Source organism: Monodon monoceros, unplaced genomic scaffold (genome assembly GCF_005190385.1).
Source record: "Monodon monoceros isolate NGI ecotype Baffin Bay Population unplaced genomic scaffold, NGI_Narwhal_1 Super_Scaffold_1, whole genome shotgun sequence".
NCBI classification, from domain to species: Eukaryota; Metazoa; Chordata; class Mammalia; order Artiodactyla; family Monodontidae; genus Monodon; species Monodon monoceros.
Genome location: NW_021703765.1, coordinates 16,460,642 through 16,479,380, shown reverse-complemented (window position 1 = coordinate 16,479,380; position 18,739 = coordinate 16,460,642). Strand labels below are relative to the sequence as shown.

The window sequence follows — 18,739 nt, the reverse complement described above, 5'->3', positions numbered from 1 at the left end:
GAAAGCACAAACTTTTGTTGCTATCACAAGGTTTCTACATTCAAATGAAGGGAAAGGAGGAACGAAAAAAGTTGAGTTCTGCCACTGCTAGGGTCTGATCTGTACACATTACACAACTCAGAGGCTGGGGAAGGCCAAGAGTCCCCGATCGATGATATCCCTGGGGTATAAACTGATTCATGTCCGGGATGACTCCAGCCTAAGCAGGAAGTAAGATTCACAATATTCATTTTTGTTCATTCTTCATCATCTTTTTTATGGCTCTTTAAAGTCCTCAACAAGAAAGGGTATTTCTGAAACGGAATTTTCCTCATTTCATTTGCCTATTTTTATTATTATTATAGATAATGCAAAGTATTTAACATATCTCACGATATAATAAATTTGTGTATTATATTTCTATATGCTCTATGCTATCTATGCATGTTTTAGTTATATGTTTCATACTAAATATAATAAATTACAACTCTGGGGGACTTCCCTAGTGGTCCAGTGGGTAAGAACCTGCCTTCCAATACAGGGGATGCAGGTTCAATCCCTGGTTGGGGAACTAAGATCCCACGTGCTGCAGGGCAATGAAGCCCGTGTGCCACAACTAGAGAGCCCGCGTGCCACAACTAGAGAGCCCTGTGCCACAACTAGAGAGCCCCCATGCTGCAACTACTGAGCCCATGCACTCTGGAGCCCGCACACCACAACTAGAGAAGCCCGTGTGCCACAACTACAGAGAAGCCTGCGTGCCGTGACAAAGACCCAGCACAGCCAAAAAATAAAAATAGATAAATAAATAAATTACAACTCTGGCAGGCAGAATCTAAGATGCCTCCAATGATCCCACCACCTGGTGTTCATGCTCTTGTGTAATCCCCTCCCCGTGAGAATGGACTAGACATAATGCCTTGCTTTTTTTTTTTTTTTTTAAACATCTTTATTGGAGTATAATTGCTTTACAATGGTGTGCTACTTTCTGCTTTATAACAAAGTGAATCAGCTATACATATATAATGCCTTGCTTTTAACCAACAGAATGGGGTGTCTTGTGCGTGATTAGATTATAAGAGGCTATGACTTCCTTGTTGCCAGCCAGCTCTCGTCCCCTCACCCCTTCCTGGCTTTGATGAAGCAGCTGTCCTACGGAGAGGCTCATATGGAAAGAAACTGAGTGGGCATCTGGCCAATAGCCAGCAAGCAACTGGGGTCCTCAGTCCAACAACCATTAAGGAAATGAATTTTGTACACGTACAGCATCGTGACTATAGCTAACAATACTGAATTGTATAGTTGAAAGTTGCTAAGACAGTAGATCTTGGAAGCTCTCATCACACAAAAAAAACTGTAACCATGTGAGATGATGGATATTAACTAAACTTGCTGTAGTAATCATTTCACAATATATACATACATCAAATCATTCCGTTGTATACCTTAAACTAATGCAATGTTATAGGTCAATTATATCTCAAAAAACCAGAACAAATAAGCACATTTTTTGAATTTAAAAAAAAAGGAAAGGAATTTTGGCAACAACCACAGGAACCGGGAAGTGGACCCTTTCTCAGTCCAGCCTTCAGATGAGACCCCAGCCTGTGCTGACACCTTAACTGCAGGCTCGTGAGAGACCCTGAAGCAGAGGAATCAGTTAGGCAGTGGTCAGATTCCTGATCCACAGAAACTGTAAGACAACATACGTGTTGTTCTACGTTTTGGAGTAATTTGTTGTGCAGCAATAAATAACTAATACACATATCATTAATCACAAATAATAAGAATTCTATGGTAAGACACCTAATATGGCTGGTATTATTTCCAAGTAATTCCAAAGAAGAGTCCCATCCAAGAGGCAGCAGAAATCTCTATTATCCTAGTCAGTCCAGACACATGCCACATACTGTTTGGAATCTGCTCAACACTCTTTTTTTTTTTAATTAATTTTTTTTATTGGAGTATAGTTGATTTACAATGTTGTGTTAGTTGCTCAATACTCTTGAGAGTAAAATCTGATAAGCTGGACGACCATTGTAATTAGGCCAAAAAAACTCATGAACCAACGGTAATAAAACCTACCTAAAGCAGCCGCATAGCACAGGGAGATCAGCTCGGTGCTTTGTGACCACCTAGAGGGGTGCGATAGGGAGGGTGGGAGGGAGGGAGACGCAAGAGGGAAGAGATATGGGGACATATGTATAACTGATTCACTTTGTTATACAGCAGAAACTAACACACCATTGTAAAGCAATTATACTCCAATAAAGATGTAAAAAAAAAAAACCTACCTAAGATCTAGATTAAATTCAAACTTTATACTGTTCTAGAAACAATACAGTTACTGTTCCTAGGACAAATGGGGTTATAATTTTTATTTCCTCCCAAACTGAAGCCTAGAAAACCTAGAAGCCTGGGATAACTAACACAAAACTGAGGGACCATTAATATCACCGTTGTAGGGACAATTCAGCCAGGGCCTTTACTCATGATAGAAAAGGCTTCTCTGGGTCCACAGCTTTATCCTCTGTTCCTCTGAAAGTCCACCCAGAGCCCTTTGCCACAAAGGAAGACCGACCTCCAGTTCACATCACACACCTCTGACGGCTACCATTTAAAAAGGTGCAGGGGAAACCTCAAAACTTTGACCTCTCGAGAAGGGCGGTTTTTTCCATTCTCCTGATAAAACTTAAAGGATTTCTTGGTGATACTGTCATCCCAACTCTGTCATGGGCTCCCCAGCATATCCTAGTAATGATGACTGCTTCCTGTTACCACCAGGTTGCCCCTTACCGTTCACTCCTAAGTATTTTCACATACATCCCCTCTCACAATTGTCGTGGAATTATTCTGAGACAGGTGACCAGGTGCTATCATTGCCATTTTACCAATGAGAAAACTAAGGTGGTTAAGGAACCCTCCCAAGTTTATTTAGCTCCTAAGCAGTAACATAGATTGGATGCAGGCCCCCTTACCGCATCCCCAGCTCTGTGCTAGGTGTGGTGCAGTACACACACCGGGGCTTCAGAGTGGAATTCAAGCTCCATCCAGGAAGCAACAGAGCCCGCTCCCCGACTGCAAGTGGAAAGTGCTTTCCTTGTCTACAGACCAACTTAGAGCCTCCTACGTCACAAGAAAAACGTAAGCAAAGGAAATGGAGAATGTGACAAACTAAAGCCAACTCTGGGGTCTACAGACAGGTCTCTCCTTCACGGATGAGTTGTAAAATTTTAAAAGCTTCTCCCTTGGGCTTCTCTGGTGGCGCAGTGGTTGAGAGTCCGCCTGCCGATGCAGGGGACACGGGTTCGTGCCCCGGTCCGGGAAGATCCCACATGCCGTGGAGCGGCTGGGCCCGTGAGCCATGGCCGCTGAGCCTGCGCGTCCGGAGCCTGTGCTCCACAACGGGAGAGGCCACAACAGTGAGAGGCCCGTGTACCGCAAAAAAAAAAAAAAAAAAAAAGCTTCTCCCTTTATGTCACATTAGAGTGTATGGAAATCAATAATCATTTCCTAGCTGTTATGAGCTGGGCAACGTGTGTGGGAATCACAGAGGGGAGCAAGAACTCTGCATGGATGGGAGAGACATTTTCAGGAATGAGGAACAGGTAGAGTGAAAACAGCGGCAGGAAAGTAAATATAAGGCACCTGCCCGGCTGAAAGATTTAGGGGGGATCGGGGCAGCGCTCATGAAAGGCTGGTTGGAGTCATCTTCCCCCGCCTACGAGGACCTGACAAGGCTTTATTCCAGGCAGTGGACAGAAGCACTGAACGTATCTGCAAGGAGAGACATCCGATCTGCCCGGTGCTTCAGCAGGATGAATCTGATAGCGGAGGGAGTGTGGGTGGCCAGGAAGGTGAGAGCCAGGCAGGGAGACCATCCAGGGGTCACAGTGGACACTGAGAATCTCCCAGGCACGCCTGTCACCGGTAAAGCCAAGCAGTTCGGCCCTATTACCTCTGTGGCCACATTCAGCAATAGTGCTCAGCGTGTGAACGTAGCCGCTGCCAGAAGGAACACAGGCCCGAAACAGGGTGGTGGCAACTAGAAAAATGTGTTTCAAATTAAGATTGGGTGGGGCTGCCATTCTTTTGTCTGGAAAACTAAGAAAAATAAACAGAAGACTAGAATGGATTTCTGCAGGATAATAATGCCAGAATTCCCCACAGGTTGACTTTGGAGCACAGCTTCAATCCACAGTGTGTTTTGATAATAAATACTGAAAGTTACCAGGACAAAAACATTGTTATTTTTACATTCAGGCGTCATCCTTACTTGTTAGGGACAATGGTCCCATTTTAACTTCATTACTATTGCCTCTGTGATTAGGTTTTTCACTTCTATTCGTGCTTAAATAATATAAGATCATTGGGGCTTTATATCTGACAGTTGCCTGGAAGCCAAACCTCCAAGGTGAAATAAAAAGTTAGTCTGTCGAGTTGAATTAATTTTAATGTTTGAAGAGTCACCGGCCTATTGATGGATGGATGCAATTAACAGAAAGGTTACATTACAGGATATAGGAATCAGCAGAATCTTGCAGAACTGAATATAAATCTTAAACTTTTCATTCTACAAAGAGACACTTTGTATTCCCCATTCAGATTCAATAGGAACTGCTTGTTTGAATAAAAGGAAAGAAAAAGGCCTGATGTAACAAGTAAATGGGAACACACACAGGAAAAGATTACTCTTACTAGCAATCAAAGAGGGGCAAACTGATGAAAACGTAAGACACCATTTTATGCCTATTAAGTTAACAATATTCAATCTAGTGCTGGGCAGTTGTAAAGCTGAGTGAATTCCCTCTCTCTCTCTCTCTCTCTCTCACACACACACTCACACACACACACACACACACAGGCCTCCTGCTGCTGACATTGAAATTGGTACATTCCAATGGAAAACAATATAGCAACACTTTATGTCCCAATAACACTAAAGATATTTATAACATGTGACCCAATAATCTCATTTATAGAAACATTTCCAACAGAAACAATTCAACAAGTAAAATAACTCTATTCACAGAAAAATTTTGGATTGTTGTCGTCAGCTGTGTAAAGCAGGAATAGAAACCATCTGAAAGTCCATCAGGATAATGGTTTTATAAATTATTATCTTAGAGTATCCGTTAAAAATGACAGTCCTAGAAACATACGAAATGCTTTAAATACAACATTAAATTGGAGGAAAGACAGAAATCATAATTGTGTCCTATTACTGCAGCTTTGTAAATAACACATACATGTGTGTTTTGGAAAAGCATTTTTGCTCTGGAAGAAGAAACCCACTGTGTGTTTTTCTTCTAAAGTAATCAACAATTGATAATACCTACCCACCCTTACATCTGAAGACCGTTCAGCAGTCACTTATGTGCTGGGCTCATTTCATGAAATCCTCACAACATACCTAAAAAGCAGGTGTTATCTTTTTTTGCAGGCTTTGTAGAGGTTAGGTGACTCCTCCAGGGTCACAGAATGAGATTTCAACCAGGTGTGTTTGCCCCCAAATCTCTTAAGATTTGTCACAGAGCTGTTTAAAGGGAGAGAAAAGATGTGTCAGGGTATCAGGACCATGCCCACCCACGCTTTCTTACTATCAATCCTATCTCTTTGCAAATGATTACAAAACCAAAAGCAAGAGCGAAAGCAGGTTGCTTTCATCCCGAGGTGGTCTGAGCCCTGAAAAGGGATGGTTTGCATGTCAAGGCAGGAGAGATGAAACCTACCTTTTTATCTTTCGTATCAACACACCTTCCCGGTGCATTAGTCAATATAAGATCCCAATTTTCTCCTAAGGATCATGAAATGCCATGAAATCTAGTCTGGGCCCATTTTTTCCCTTACAGCCCTCTGTGCCAATGGAGACCCCAAACTATCGACCTTCACTAAACTTCCGGGCTTCACGCAATAAAAACAACAGATCTCAAGAGCCCTGGACAGAGGTCCAGTGACAAAATGATTTAAAACGTTAGTTGTTCCTCATCCCATCATAATAGACATCTGAAAGGTCTGTGGCCTCAACTGAAAATACAAACTCCCTTGTGGTACCTTTTTATATGTAAAGATGTTTTATATTTTCCAAATATTCATCTGTAAATATGTTTCAAGGTTTAAATAGACAGTACGTATGATTGATACATCAAGGATGATCAGGGCACCTACTTGGTATCTTTTCAAGACACTGTCATGGGGACTTCCCTGGTGGCAGAGTGGTTAAGAATCCGCCTGCCAATGCAAGGGACACGGGTTCGACCCCTGGTCCAGGAAGATCCCACATGCTGCAGAGCAGCTAAGCCCGTGCGCGCAACTATCGAGGCTGCGCTCTAGACCCCACGAGCCACAAGTACTGAAGCCCACGTGCCTAGAGCCCGTGCTCTGCAACAAGAGAAGCCACCGCAATGAGAAGCCCGCGCATTGCAACGAAGCGTAGTCCCTGCTCGCCACAACTAGAGAAAGCCCAAGTGCAGCAACAAATACCCAAAGCAGCCAAAAAAAAAAAGACACTGTCATGGTTTCATGAATGTCTATGCCTGGTCACAGAGTCTTACTTCTCGGTCCATTTGAACATTAACATCTTCACAAATTCTGAGGCCCAGAAATTGAAGGGATGAAGGGCACAGCTGATACTTCATTACTGTCTCCCCTGCTGTATTTAAAGTCAGCTTGGAGGACACAACTTAGATTACAAACTCTTCCCAGACAGCTGAATTCACACCCAAAGTTTTGCACCAAGATCATACTGCAAACACATGGTTAATATTTTATATGTCCCTTGGAAACACGTTTGGTTTGAACGATCTCCAGAGTTTCCTACAGATGGCCAGCGATTCTATCTGTTCTGGCTTTCAGATTTTTGGACAGGTCAATTAACAGAAGTGTCTAAGTTTCTACAGATCTGATAGGTTTAAGGATTTACGAGAATACTTACAGAGCTTCCAAAGCTTCCAGTGTTTTCCTGGGATGATGGTGGTAAGTGTTTAAAGGTAGCTGACTTCACATTCTGTGTATCAGTCACTGAGCTGAGAGCTTGGCATGTACTATTTTATTTCATTTGCTGAGGGTCAAACTGTTATCCCCATTTTACAGATGAGGAAACTGACATTGAGAGGTTAAGTTCTCTGCCCAAGGGCATATAGGAGGTACATGGGATAAAATTCCTTATTGAAAGTCTATGCTTAGTCACAACACTCAGTGCCTTAATTGTACCTAAGAGCATCACCATGGGGTAAGTTGGAGAAGAGATAATTAATCCAATTTATAGCTGAGGAGACGTATAGCTAAGAGACACACGGTTAGCTTTGTGTTGGAGCTAGTATGGGCGTGTGCCCAGCCAGGATGCCCTCGACATCCTCGGATGTCTCCACTCAAGGTCTGACCTCTGAGGAAACTGAGCAAGGGGGAGGGGCATAAAATGGAGGTCACTACTGTTAAGCGTGGGTTCACCCTTACAAGAGAATTCCTCACTGTCACCTAGAATCCGGGTCTCTGACTTTATATGAAATGCCTTTTGCCCTCTGTTTACCTGGGAGGAAGAAGGTCCTTGGAGCTGCCTGGCTCCTGCCCTCTACCCCATCCAGTCCCCTACGCTGACAGGTCATGTGGTGTCCCAAAGGTGCCCCTTGGCAGTGTCCTTAGAAGAGCCCCTGGGGCAGAGGGGCTCAGTAGTTCAGCCGCCGTCTCTTTTTTTTTTTTAATAAATTTATTTATTTTATTTTTGGCTGCACTGAGTCTTTGTTGCTGCACGCGGGCTTTCTCTCGTTGCAGCAAGCAGGGCTACTCTTTGTTGCAGTGCACGGGCTTCTCACTGCAGTGGCTTCTCTTGCTGTGGAGCACAGGTTCTAGGGGTGCGAGCTTCAGTAGTTGTGGTGCACAGGCTCAGTAGTTGTGGTGCAAGGGCTTAGCTGCTCCGCGGCACGTGGGGTCTTCCTGGACCAGGGCTCGAACCCGTGTCCCCTGCACTGGCAGGTGGATTCTCAACCACTGCACCGCCAGGGAAGCCAGCCATCTCTTTTAAATCTATGGTGTACTGTAGAATTTTTATTTGAAGAACTATGGCTTTCAAAAACAAACAAACAAAAAAAGATAAAATGACCACTGCCTTGGCCCATTCGCCCAGGAACTAAGAATGAGAGATGTGTGTGATATCATGATTTACAGTAAGAAATACGTATTTGGTGTTTGTCCTGTTCCTGGGACAGATCTCCTAAAAACTTGGAATCTCCTAAGTGGTGAGAGTTACAAAAGTGTCTTCTGCTATTTAATGAGGTGACTTTAGGAAAGCACCTAGGGATTGGGAAATGGGCTACAGGTTGAATCAATCACCAATAGCAATGATTTAACCCATCACAGCGATGTAATGAAGTCCCATTAAAGCCCTAAAGGAGAGGTCTGAAGAGCTTCTGGGTTGGCGAACAGGCAGAGATTTGGGAAGAGGGTGAACCTTTCCCCATACCTTGTACAATGCACCTCTTCCATCTGCCTATTCCTGAGTTATAGTCTTTTATGATAAACCAGTGATCTAGAACAAGCAAAATATTTCAGTTCTGTGAGCTGCTTTAGCAAATTAATTGAACCCCAAAAGGGGGTCATTGGAACCTCCCATCTATAGCTGGTAGGTCTGAAGCACAGGTGACAACCTGCCACCGGTGTCTGAAGTTGGGGGGAGAGCAGTCTTGTAGGACTGAGCCCTTAACCTGTGGGGTCTGAGGTTATCTTCAGGTACGATGGATAGTGTCAGAATTATGTCGAATTGTAGGACAGCCAGCTGGTGTTAGAGAATTCCTTAGTGATGTGGGAAAAGCACACACACATTAGAATTGGGTGCAGAATCGTTTAATGTGACTCATCCAAGTTCCCACAGCTAGTCAGGGTCAGGCTGCCACTGCAGGGACCTACAAGGAGTAGGGAGTTTGGTTAGCCCAGCTTGCAGGTAACGAGGAAGTGCATTCCCTGTAGAAGATTCAAAAACAGTAGCAAAACCAACTAAAAAGTCATAGTTTTTCTTACATTATTATCGCCATGAATGGATGTCAGTGATAAAACACTCCTCCTCTCAAAAATCTTTTTGTTGTAGTTCCTGCTCAATTTCAATAATATATAGGTAAACTTAAAAAAAAAATACTACTTAGCTACAATAAATGTGGGATTCTATGGAAGCTAATTCTGAGAACTGGTTATACGGCCCACCTGTCACACCGAAGTTCAGGTGCATGTGTTGTTGCAACAGCAGTTTTGAGGCTGGCTTCCAGCAGTAAGTGTCTTCCAGCCTCTGGTATTACATATGCCTGAGCTTCTGCAGCAGACTTGAAATGAGCAATTATAAAGACAAGAGACAGAAGAGTGACATGAAATTTAAAACAACCAATCACAAAACAGAATGCTTCCTTCAATTCCAACACCCTCTGTAGCCACTTGGAGTTTATATTTGCATTCAAAATTTAGAACAGTGAAACATACAGTGAGTTCTGACTTATCTCCAAAAATTCAAAATGAATTCTAGTTGAATAAAAGAAAACATCACTGCCTGGGTTTCTTTTCCAGAAATGAAAATTATTCTTACTCATTTCATTTCCTGATTGATAACTGAAAATAATTCTGTCCTATAGAGAGGGAGGTTTTAAAAAGTCATCTGCACTGCATGTCAAATACTTGGGGTGCACCACGGCTGGCTGGTCTCCAACTCCTGGGCGTTAGCTCTGTTCCCCACATCATGCTGCCTGCTACGAATGTCACCCCAAATTCATATGCTGAAGTCCTAACCCTCCAGTACCTCAGAATGTGACCTTATCTCAAAACAAGGTCGTTGCAGATGTAATTAGTTAAGGTGAGGTCATGAGGATGAGCCCCAATCCAGTATGAATGGTGTCATTATAAAATCTGGACATTTGGACACAGAGACAGACACACACACAGAGAGACTGCCATGTGAAGATCGGAGTCATGCTGCCACAAGGAACTAGCAGAAGCTGGGAAAGAAACCAGAAACAGATCCTTCCCTAGTAACTTCAGAGGGAGCATGGCCTTGATCTTGGACTTCTATGGCCTCTAGAACTGGGAGACAACAGATTTCCATTGTTTAAGCCTCTCAGTTTATGGTACTTTGTTACAGTAGCCATAGTAAATAAATACATTGTTTCAATGTGTGGTTTTAAATTTTTAAGTTCCTTAATTCCTAGGAACAGAAGATGTAAGTTACCGTTAGATACTGCTTATTGTGTGTCTACAAATTCAGAATTCACCTCCCACATGACTGTGAACCTAAAAGGGAAAGAGGTGGCTAGCTTTCATAACAAATCATACACTTAAGATGTAAATGACCATGTTCTGTTTTCTCTCTCCTAATTACCCAAAGATAAGACATGCTACTTTTTGGCCACTTAACTAGGTTACAAGTTATTTGAAGTGAACAACGGGAAGAAACAACTGGTATTTAATGCAAATAAGGGTAGGCTGCTCAAACAGGAACGACTGATGAAGGCCTCCTACAAACATCTATTCTGATGTGCATTTTAAGAGAAAACATAAAACCTATAGAGGTGTCCAACATTTATTAAAACAGCTGCAAAATGTTTTGAGGTTTTAAAAAATGCCAATTGAAAAAGCTTTTTATTCCATCTCTTAAAAAACATGGCCCCAGGGCTTCCCTGGTGGCGCAGTGGTTGAGAATCCGCCTGCCGATGCAGGGGACACGGGTTCGTGCCCCGGTCCGGGAAGATCCCACATGCCGCGGAGCGGCTGGGCCCATGAGCCATGGCCGCTGAGCCTGCGCGTCCGGAGCCTGTGCTCCGCAACGGGAGAGGCCACAACAGTGAGAGGCTCGCGTACCGCAAAAAAAAAAAAAAAAAAAATCATGGCCCCAGGAAAAAATGCCAATTCATTCTAAACTTTCTTCTCCCCTTGGTCAATATTTGCTTCCCTTTACAATCTCCGTGTACCTTTCTGGGAGCATTGGCACATGGTGGGGAGGCCTGCGTTGGATTTAGCAATACCTACCCCTCTCCCACACCTACTCCACCCTGAACACAAAGGCATGTAATACCGAGAGAACATTTTTTTTAAAGGCTGAAGTGAAATAAAACGTAAAACCACCAACCAAAATACATTTGAGTATTTTTTGCTCTTTCACATGCCAACCTTCTCCAAAGACCCAGACTTCAGCCCTCACCTCCTGCAAGGACTTGCTCTATGGACACAGGAAAATTACTTCCTCAGCCCAATTGTTATCATACTATTCATAACTTTTATCATACTGTTACTCAGGCTAATAAACTTTTGTAATAGTTAACGTGCGACCTCACCTGGTTTAGGTGCAGGCATGCTATGGAACTCTGAGTTGAGTTGGGAAGATGGGCTGGGGAGGAAGCAGGCCCTGGGGGAGGTGTTCAGAGGACTCTCCCCGACACCTTCCACCCCACCTCTACTCTCCAGAGCAAACCCTCAACTGTCCATCATCAATCAATGCCAGGGATAAACTCCCAACAAGCAGCAAATCTCACCGTCCTGAACTTAATATTTCAACACAATAATCCTCCTGACTGCCCAGAGCTCTTGCAAAAAAAAAAGGAAAAAACTACTTAAAAGCCTTTAAATACTACATGGATTTGAACATTAGATATCTGGAACAAATTAAAATCTTTTTAAAGCACATTTTTAAAGCACTCTGAAAAGACTATGCTCTGGATTTACGATGGGCCATTCCTCAATATCTGGGTTGTGACACACATACTCTGTCATCCTATAGTCAGTGAAAAGCCAAGCTACACTCAAGACCCAAAGTTGGTGTTTTGGCCACAAAACGGGCCACCTCCAAACACTCCTCAGCCAGACCTGCCTAGCGGGTCAGTCCCTGGGCTCAGGGCTGCCTACACTCAACCCAGACTCAGAGACCACACCCTCTCCTTTGCTTTTTCACCTCAGAAATCTGGCGATGGTGACTTTGCGTCTTAGCTTTCCAAAGTCTAAATGCCATGCAGAGAAAACAACGTTGCCCAACCCTGGTGCTGCTAATTCCGTGCGTGTTTGTGCATATCACGAGGATTTATCTTTACTAACGCTTGTCACAGTTTAGACACGCTATCAGTAAGGGAGGAATCATTCAAAAGAGATTTAAATTTTACCATTAAGACCAAATACAAAATACAACTAACATTCAACACACTCTGAAAACTGAATCAATGACCTAGGCTGTCCTAGGTCAGATGTGGAAATCTGGGAGATTATTCAGGTTGTCTTCAAAAGCTACAGACAGATGGTTTCTGTCTGTTCCATTAGGGAAATGATTAGTTTTACATCCGCGTTAGCATTAGAAAGGCTATGGCTCTCAGCTCTGGCCCCGCTCGTCCGTGGTTCCCCCCACCGCCCCACTCCAGCCACCTCCTGCCCACACACAGGGACACACTCACAAAGGCAGCAAGTCACTTTCATCCCTTTTCCTGATCCTCAAATCCTGATGCATTGGCTTTTTCATTTGCGAACTACTGTCTGCCTGACCCATTCTTTGTATTCTGCCTTGTACTATGGTTGCTTTTGTTTCTTAAAAAGAAGTAAATTCCAAAGCTCAGGACCAAGCCCTATTTCTCTTATTTCCCAACTGAGGCAGGATCAAGGGATGGTTAAGGGCTTCAGTCTGAAGACAAAGAGACAGGGCTAAAATCCCAGCTCTACCTTTTACCACTCATGGGACCTTGGGGAAAATAGTCTCACTAAGTCTCCTCATTTGTAAAATGAAGGTAATGCCTATCTTACAGATCCTTGTGAAGCTCAATCTTGGTCTCAGGTAAAACCCCTAGCAGAGTGCACAGCACCTGGGACCCAAGTATCCACTGAGTGAACCATTTCATCAGAAATTCAGCAAGACAGCACAGCTATGAGACAATGAATAATATATTTCTCAATAAAACTTAAATAGTTTCTTATAAACTATTATAAGCCTAGAATACTTGTGAGCTGAAGTTTTCAAGTGAAAAGCAGAGTAAGAAAATAAAGGTAATAGTAACCTTCATATTTTACTTGAGAGCTTGCAAACAGTTTTCACATACCATTAATGGCACTTGAGCTATACAATGTCATTGAAAAGTAAATTATTTTTGTTTTGTTCTCTGGGATATCTCCATGGCTCAGAACAGTGGCTGACACACAGCTGACCTTTGAATAAAGAACTACCAAATGAATGAACTTTATAGATAAAGAATCAAGCTCAGAGGTCACTGTTGTATCCACATTCTCAGAGCTCATAACAAGCAGGGGACCAGAACCAGATCTTATCACCTGAATACAAATCCTGCATCCTTTCCCCACATCACCTTATCTCTGGCCACTGGGGTAAGGTTTCAGAGAACTTTGATCATTTACGGCACTATATACTTTCTAGAGGATAACTCCAAGACCTCCTAAAAGTGGACCCAAATTAAACAAACAAAACTATCACTCTTGTACAGCTAGGAAACAGTTATAGTTAGTAATCTAACTACTTAAATGCATATTTTTGCTGTCCTCAAGTCTGCATAGCAAACAATCATGGTATGAAAAAAGTGAAACAAACAACTTTCAAAACCGGGTTTGATGGAAAGATCACTGGCTGAGTTTGCTTTGAAATAATACGGGGGAGGGAAGAAATAGAGGTATAGATGAAAGACTGTTGGCCATGGCCATGAACAAGGGGGGTTGGTTATATGATTATTTCTGTTTTTATATGTGTCTGAAATCTTCCTCAATTAGAAGTAAAGAAACAAAAAACGAGCCTTAAAATTAATGTATTACCATTAGGTCAGCAGCATATGTGTCCTAATTCGTAACACAGGCTCCGAAGGGACCACATGCTTTGTGCGGTCATTAGCCCATCTTGAGAGCTCATATTAAATAACTCACATGAAATAAGTCTTCTCATGGTCAAAAGGAGAGTATTGTTAAGTGAAACTGAATATTTCATATTTTCTAAAGTGAAAAGTGGATTTCACTGAATATTTCATAAAGTGAAATGTCACAGAAAACTGCAGCATTTTCTAGGTTTGGGGCTGCCCTATTTGTATGATACCTGAGGAGGCATAGGTGCTCTTTGGATCCCTAAGAACATTTAGCATTTATCTTGCTTTTGTGCATTACAACTTTCAAAAAGAAAAGTTTTATTGGAGTAGAGTTGATTTACAATGTTGTGTTAGTTTCTGCTGTACAGCAAATTGAATCAGTTATACATATACATATATCCACTCTTTTTTAGATTCTTTTCCCACATAGGTCATTACAGAGTTTTGAGAAGAGTCCCCCGTGCTCTACAGTAGGTCCTTATTCGGTATCTATTTTATATAGAGTAGTGTGTATTTGTCAATCCCAGTCTCCCAATTTATCCCTCCCTCCCTCCCTCCTCCACCAACGTTAGAACTTTAAGAATCACTTTTAGCTCAAATACTGTCCTTAGTTTTCTTCTCCTCTACATGTGAGTAAAATAGCATTATCTGCATTTCAAGGATGCACAAAGCAAGGCTGAGAAAAGTTACAGGGAGTGCTCAAGGCCCACAGCTGGTTGCCACAGGGCTGAAACCGGAACCAAGTCCAAATTCTCCAGTTGCCAAAGTTATGTCCCTGTGCCATGACCCAGCAGCATGCTTAACATGCCCACAGCTCTTCCTAGTGCAGCAGTGGTGAAGAGCATGGGCTCCAGAGCCACACTTCCCGTCAGCTGTGAGACCTCAGGAAAGCTCATTAAGTAACACTGCTGTTCCTCAGTTTTCTTATCTGTCAAATGGGTACGATAATAGTGCCTGCCTCTTAGGGTTGCTGTGAGGATGAAATGAGCGAATATATAGAAAGTTCCTGGAATACAGCCAGGCCCAAAGGGAGGGTGCAGTAAATACTAGCCGTCCTAATTCTTACCGTGAGAGGAGTAAACATTAGAAGAAACGTGTGACCAAAGAAACGCTTCAGGAACAGCTAAGAAATTACTACAGCCCATGCAGGGCTCAAATTTACCTTCATTTGTTGAATTATTCATAGGAAGGGAAATACCTAGCTCGTAACCCGCCGTGCTCGGGCCGCAGGAAAATGTCACCCTAGTAGTGAGGGAGACATTAAATATTTTACTCTCCCAGCTGCTCACAACAAAGCAGACTGGGGTGTATCCATTACCAGCTTTTTCAACTCTCCTGAGTAAAGGAAAAACATGTCACAAAACCCAAACTCTGGAATTCAAAATATAATCTAGACCACACTTCTTTTGGTCTGTATCTTTGCATAATGAATAAAAGTAGGATTTTTCAGAATGAGAAAGTGTTGTTTTCAGACACAGAAACTGTCTTTACATCTGACACCTCTGCCACCATACACAGTGTGTCTCTTGCCAGCAAGAGACACACTATACCAGCCAGCCCAAAATGGTCTCAGGTTGTTTATCAACAATGTGTAATTGTACATTGGAGAACCCAAGCTGAATGTACTCTCATATTCACATATTACACTCCCGCTGGAATTGGTTTATTAAACTGTTCCTATGATGGCATCCTATTTCAATGGTAAAACTCATGCATTATATAACCATGTCAACTTTTGGGAAGGGAAAAATTAGAACACAGACCGATTCTTCTCATTTTTTTCCTACCAAAATAAAAAACCTTGATAAAATTTCCTATGGTTTAGGCAATTTCACATCAACTGCTTCATCAAGTTAATCCTTGATTATTTGAGTGTTTAATGATTGATTTCTTCACTGTCTATGGATCCCCGGCCGGGCTGCCTCCCTGGTCAGCTGCATGGCCTCCCCTGTTTACACAGGCAAGCTCCCAGAGGGAGTTTCTAACTTTTAACTGTTTGAAGAGTGGGCAGAAGGGATCAATACCATTACGCTAATAATTTCCAGGCCTTAAATGCAGAGAATCCCTCCATATTCTCTTACGTTCTCTATAGAGTCATAGAGCAGCTATCCAGTTATTTCCTTAGGATAGATTCTAAGGATAGAATAGTTGTTAAAAAAAAAAATCTTCTCTAAAGATGGAGTTCTGTTTCTACAGGTTGTATAAGGAACATGTTGGAGTACTACTACATGTAGAACATGAACATTACTACATGTATAGTAGTAACATGTTGGCATTTAAGGTTTCATATGCCTTTTTCTTTCCGCCAAATTCTAACAAACATTTTCAAGGACCAACTGGAATAAATTCTACTGATTTTATTTCTTTTAATACAATTTATCATACAATAGGTACTCAGTGTATAGGCTTTAACTGATCAAAGAAGTACATTTAAGAAAGTTAAGGAAGGGCCCTTTCTCTGACATTATCCTTAAGTTAACATTTCTCTTTCAAGTACTCAGGTGTCAAAAAACAAAAAATAACAAGAATTGGTATGGGGCAGGGATGGATTGGGAGTTTGGCATTAGCAGATGCAAACTATTTTATATAAGGAATGGATAAACAACAAGATCCTACTGTATAGCACATGGAACTACATTCAGTATCCTGTGAACAACCATAATGGAAAAGAATATGAAAAATATATATATGTATATAGACATATATATATAACTGAATCACATTGCTGTACAGTAGAAATTAACACAACATTGTAGATCAACTATACTTCAATAAATTTAAAAATAAGTGTTGGTGAGGACAAGTTGGAACTCTTGTGCATTGCTGATGGAAATACAAAGTAAGGCAGCCACTGTGGAAAAAAGTATGGTTGGTGGTTCCTCAAAAAATTAAACATAGGGCTTCCCTGGTGGCGCAGTGGTTGAGAGTCCGCCTGCCGATGCAGGGGACACGGGTTCGTGCCCCGGTCTGGGAAGATCCCACATGCCGCGGAGCGGCTGGGCCCGTGAGCCATGGCCACTGAGCCTGCGCGTCCGGAGCCTGTGCTCCACAACGGGAGAGGCCACAACAGTGAGAGGCCCGCGTACTGCAAAAAGAAAAACAAAAAAAAAACAAAAATTAAACATAGAATTACCGGACAATCCAGCAATTCCATTTTTGGGTATATACCCAAGAGCTGAAGCAGGGATTCAAGCAGATATACATACACCCATGTCATAGCAGCATTATTCATAATAGCCAAAAGGTGGAAATAACCTAAGTGTCCATCAATGGATGAATGGATACATTCTGGCATATCATATAATGGAATATTATTCTACCTTAAAAGGAAATACTGATACACGCTACAACATGGATGAACCTCAAGGACATTATGCTAAGTGCAATAAGCCAGCCACAAAGGACAAATACTTTATGGTTCCACTTATACGAAGTACCTAGAGTAGTCAAATTCATAGAGAAAGATAGTAGAATAGAAAGGAGAATGGTGGTTTCAGGGGCTGGGGGGAGGGGATAATGGGGAGTTAGTGTTCAAAGGGTACAGAGTTTCAGTTTGGGAAGATGGAGAAGTTCTGGAGATGGGTGGTGATGACGGTTGTACAACCATGTGAAGGTACTTACTGCCGCTGAGCTGTATGGTTATTAAAATGGCAAATTTTATGTATACTTTACCCTACTTTTAAAAAAGGTTCTCAGTTGTTCTTTATCTCCTCTGGAGAAAGGAAAAGAGATTTAAATTGGTTTCAGCTAAAAATTTTCTGACAGGACAAGCTGCCTAAAGCATAACCAAAGTATCATCTTTGGAGGTGTTTCTTGAGAATCTACTCCTCTGAGCCATGAGGTACGCTAAAGGCTGGGGACACAGTGTCAAATGGGAAGTCGCAGGTTCCTACCTTCACAGAGCTTATGGCTTAGCTCAGTGGTTCCCAAACTTTAGCTGGCATCAGACTCACGTGGAGGGCTTGCTAGGCCCAACCTTCGGAATTTTTGATTCAGGAGGTCTAGGCTGGGACCTGAGAATTTGCATTTCTAGCCAACTCCCAGGTGATGCAGATATGGCTGGTCCAGAGACCACACTTTGTGAAGCTCTAGTGTAAGGGGAGAGACTTATAGGTAAATAAGCAATTTCAAACAAGTGTGGTAGGTGCTATGATGGGGATACACCTAGGATACACAGCAGCAGGGGCACAAAGCTTTCCCCAGAGGAGATGCTACAGGAATTGACATCTAGTCTGAGACCCATAGGACATGTAGGAGTGAGCCAGGTGAAGGGAAGGGAAAGGGCATTCCAGGCAGAGGGCACAGTGTTTGCAAAGGTCTAGAGGTGAGAATGCACACAGCCTGATCTTGGAATGCAAGTCTGTCCACACGATGAGGAAAGTGATGAGAGGGAAAGTGACCAGCAAGAAATTGAGAAGTGACAGATAGTAAAAGCCATTAGGAGCCTAGAGTTTATCCTCAGGGCGATGTGGAGCCTTAGAAAGGGCTTTCAGCATTAAAGTTCTAAGGACTAAGGTTAGATCATCACATCCCAGGGAGGGCTTACTTCCAGCAGAGACACTGCCTGAGGGGTTGCAGACGGGGCAGCGGCACCTGACCCACTGATTCTTAGTTCATCCAACCCCACTGAAGCTCTAGCTCCTCAGACGGCCAACTGCTGCCCGAGTTACAGGCTATTTCAGGTGGGAAAGTCCAAGTCCGCTGTGGCCACCTACTAGTAAGCCACCAGCCGTGTGAGGCTACTTACATGAAATTAACTCAAATGGACTTGAAAGCCAGTCCCTCAGTCAGTTGCACTATAGCCACATTTCAAGTGCTCAATAGCTATGTGTGTCTAGTGACTAGATACAGGACACTTTCATCCTCATAGAAAGCTCTACTGGACACACCAGTCTGGAAGATTTAGGCAGGACTGGATCTAAGACTCGGCAGGCATCTTGATTTTATTATAG

General features: G+C 42.7%; 1 protein-coding gene across 2 annotated transcripts in view; it reads right to left on the bottom strand.

The window, feature by feature from the left end:
- Positions 1–18,739, bottom strand: part of ATP8B1 (ATPase phospholipid transporting 8B1) — a 111,795-nt gene that overhangs the window by 65,967 nt on the left and 27,089 nt on the right. Inside the window, exon 1 of one of the 2 annotated variants that reach the window (XM_029218937.1) lies at positions 5,393–5,450. The exons of the other annotated variant lie outside the window; for it this stretch is intronic. The gene's annotated coding sequence lies outside the window, so the exon portion shown is untranslated. Of the gene's footprint in view, positions 1–5,392; positions 5,451–18,739 lie in introns of those variants that run through there. 2 annotated transcript variants of the gene reach the window in all.